Source organism: Leguminivora glycinivorella, chromosome 16 (genome assembly GCF_023078275.1).
Source record: "Leguminivora glycinivorella isolate SPB_JAAS2020 chromosome 16, LegGlyc_1.1, whole genome shotgun sequence".
NCBI classification, from domain to species: Eukaryota; Metazoa; Arthropoda; class Insecta; order Lepidoptera; family Tortricidae; genus Leguminivora; species Leguminivora glycinivorella.
In genome coordinates, this window is record NC_062986.1 from 21,350,387 (window position 1) to 21,354,478 (window position 4,092).

The following is a 4,092-nucleotide window of genomic DNA, read 5'->3' on the forward strand; positions in this document are numbered from 1 at the left end:
GATCTAACATATATGCTTTGCTGTGATAAAGACAAATAGCATTGTGGCTTGTAATGCCTCAACAAGATTTCACTTTCTTTTTGCGAAGTAGATCGATGCATAATGATAAAGGATTCTGAAATTAATATAAACAGACAATACCGAAAATTATGATTTGATGGGTGAAATGAAATAAAAATATGAACTCGCTTTTAGAAATAAGATTTAATCTTATAACTTGATTCACATTGATTTATTAAAAATACAGTATTCACAAAAATAGTAACATGTATCACTGCAGATTCCACTTAGTTGGTTGAATTGAAATGATTCACCCACACACGCAGATTATTAAGTGCACTAGTTGTTTCCACCAGTTTCACTAATGATGGGGAATTAATCACATTGGCGTTATGCTGGCCACCAGGCGGTCACAGACAGGTCTCAAATATAATAAAATAGGCTTCAAATAACGGTAGGAAGCTTAATAGCAGCGTTTTACCTTACAATAAAACGCATATTAAGCGAAGTACCTTATTTGAAGCCTATAGTTTTTAGGCCGCCAGTGGCTAAAGTACTCCGTTGCAATACACCACTTTACTTTTATTACACCCATGGAGGGTAGGTTTAACTCACTAATGTATTTTATCACCTTCACCATTCAGGTTGCAAAATCCAACACCTATACACTCCAATGTATACTGATATGTCCCTGTTTTTATTTAAAATGTACATAATTAAAATAATTATTGCAACCTTTTTAGTAAATTGTACACTTATTGCAACTTTGTTTTGGTTATAATTTGAGAACCAATGAGGCAAACGGCGCCCGTAGGCGCCACCGCCCGGTGGTGAGGGGATAAAACTGGAAGGGTAAAACTGGTGGTGGGGATAATGGCGACTACTGTCAGCTAATATGTGAACCGCTACGTCATCTGTTAACAGGATTGCTCTCTCAAATATAATAAAATAGGCTTCAAATAAGGTACTTCGCTTAATATGCGTTTTATTGTAAGGTAAAACGCTGCTAGTAATGATCTGAATGGAGACCCTTTCAGTGACGCTTAGCAATAAATTATTCATACTGTCTATGTAATTCCTAAATTTAAGCGTTTTCTGAATAAATTTATTTTTTCTTTCTTTCTTTCTAATGAAGTAGACCAGGTAGGTATAGCTTAAAGCCCAGACTTAAAACAGTTCTTTCTTCATTATCATCATTAGTAAAGGTAAAGTGTCAGTGTAGCTGAATGTGTAATTGGTTATAAAATATTGGTTATAAACTTGATTTTTGTTTGACAATAAAACTGAACTTTAGAATGCCTACATTACACGTTTTGGGCAAAATCTAGTGGTTTCATATTTAAATAGTCTTTAAGAAAATATTTCGCTATTATAAGAGACAACTGTCTATTCAAAAACGTTTAACTGCATTATTATAGTACATTTTACGAAATTCTACTAAAATTTAGCAAAGACCACCAAACTTCGTATCATATCTACATCTGTAAAGCGTATATATTTATCCCAAAATGACAGAACTGTCAGTCATTACGATAGCGATCGCAAATCGAGGTACGTAATAAGGCTGCGTGGGAACGGGAGCTGCAACCAAGGAGTTATAAATACACTGTACACTTATCTCTCTTGTATTTAAAAAGAGAAAATATAATATTTACTATTTTCGAGATGTCTGGCCCAGTAACCCTGACTGCTAAATCAGTGGTCTTGAGTTAGAATACTGTGTCATGAACACAAATTTAATATATGTAATTAATTACGTGTCTGGATTATGGTTTAAGTTTGTTTTGGGGTGGTTTGGGGCTAGGTTGGTGTATGTAACAAGCCCCTCATATTATTTAGGAATACACTTATATAAATTGCCGTGACTTATCCGACGGGGTGACGGAGCACGACAAAGCCTGGCTCGACAACCCTTAGCAGAAAAGGCTCCGTTCCAGAGCTCCTCCTCCTCTTGACTCGCGTTTCACCTGTGACAGATGTAGCAAAAGGTGTCGTGCTGCCATCGGACTACTAAGCCACCGAAGACGCTGTAACAGCACCACACAATAAAATCACTGCAACAATCATCTGCTAAGATGTCGTGGCCAATGATGATGTACATAAATTACCTCTCAGGTTCTAGTCGCGCCAAAGGTGTCATATTTCTCATTTTTCCATTAATGAAAGAATTTGTAGAAATCACAATGTGAACTACTTAGTAAATATCATCAAAAATCCCAAAGAATTGCAGGTAGTATATTTAAATAATAAAATAGTCCACATGTCACATCCAGACAATTTATAAGGTAAGGTTCATGACTTGACAGAACTAGTTTGATATCGATCGGGATCACAATTGGATTGATGCACTCTGTATGTCAGATTAGATATATGCAGGCAGATGCAGGATTAGCTTAAGTGATTTTTATAGACTCATCTTCAAAGTAGTCAATGCAGTGAAGGTTATCGCTGGACAGAAGTTTTTGGTGCTAAGATTAACGATTTGAAAATTATCGAAAACATATCTAGAGATATATTTTTTGTTATTTATTTAATCGTATGGCAATATATATACAATACACAGAATTCATAAATCTAACTCTAGAGAATTAATCCACTTTATAGCTTCGTCTTTTAGTAAAATCAGGTCTTCCGGTGCCCTTCTTTTTTGTTAACTATCCAGTATATCTAATTATAATCTAACTACAACTATTCCAGTTTTATTGAAACATAAATTTTGTTCTTATTGAAAAATATATTCAGTTTAAGAGAAATTGATAACTCTTACCTAATACGTAAACTTTTCTTTTGAATAGCCATATATAAAATAAGAAATAAAAGAATAATCGTGATCCAAAACGAATTTTAAATGGCGGCCAAATGAAATTCTCGTGCGCATTCATCCAAATGGAACCCGCGACGAAATTAGATTTCCATTAGACATTAGATTTAGTTTCGGAAACACTTTTACCGGTTATTCAGAGCCTTATTATTTGGTGATAAGGTCACATGAGTACAAGTGTGGACGGTAAGCCACGACACGCATAATTTGACGGATGGTGGGCTGACAGATGACTGTCAGGGTTAATCGGGACCATGCATGACAATCGTAATAGATATTAGAAATCTCATACAATTTGGGGCTAGGTTAATGTGTGTAGTGTGTTAGGTATCCCCCAATATTTAGTTCTTTATTATTTATTTTAGAACGTAAAATGTGTACAGTAAAAGAATAAAGATAAATCGAAGATAAACGTGGATATTCGTTGTTACTTGTTTATATAATATTTTTTGCTAGTGAAAATGTATGATTTGCCTGGTTATTAGTTGTGGACTGTGGTGCTTGTGACAACAAATTCTAAGATAATTTTCTTACAGTTGATTGTAGAAATCGTTTAAGGTACTCTACTTTTACTCAGTAAGTCTACTGAGTAAAATAAGGATAAACTATTAATATTACGATATAAATTAGACAATATATCAATAGCTTATTTAGATATCCTTAATTTTTGACGTATTGTTTTGCAATAAAGCTTGTGTACTTAATACTTATACATATCTTGAACTAGTCAACCATAGCCACAACACCAGGACGATATCCGCGGGCAAATATGTAGTACCCAGAGTGTCAAATTATTATGGCGACAGAACGCTTCAAAAACGAATACCTTATCTCTTGCACTCTTTGCCCGGGGATATAGTACTGGAATCCAAAAAAAGTACTTTTAAAAGGCTCTTAAAAAACCGGCCAAGTGCGAGTCAGACTCGCGCACCGAGGGTTCCGTACAAATGGAAGGGAAATGGGTAGTAAGGTTAAAATTATTAAAAAAAAATATATTATGTGATGTAACTAAAAATTTATGGTTTTCGTAATTTTTCCTTTATCTATGCTATAACACGTTGCTTCGTACCAAATTTCAAGATTCTGAGTTCACGGGAAGCACCCTGTAGGTTTTGATTCCCTTGCAAGTGTCGAAAATTTGCGGCATAAACGGCTGTATCTTTTGATTGCGTTGGCTTAGAAGTTTGATTTTTTCACAGCTTCAAGGGACAGTAGACCTGAGTAATTGATATAAATTTCAGCTTCATACCTCCACGCGTTCCTGAGAAAAA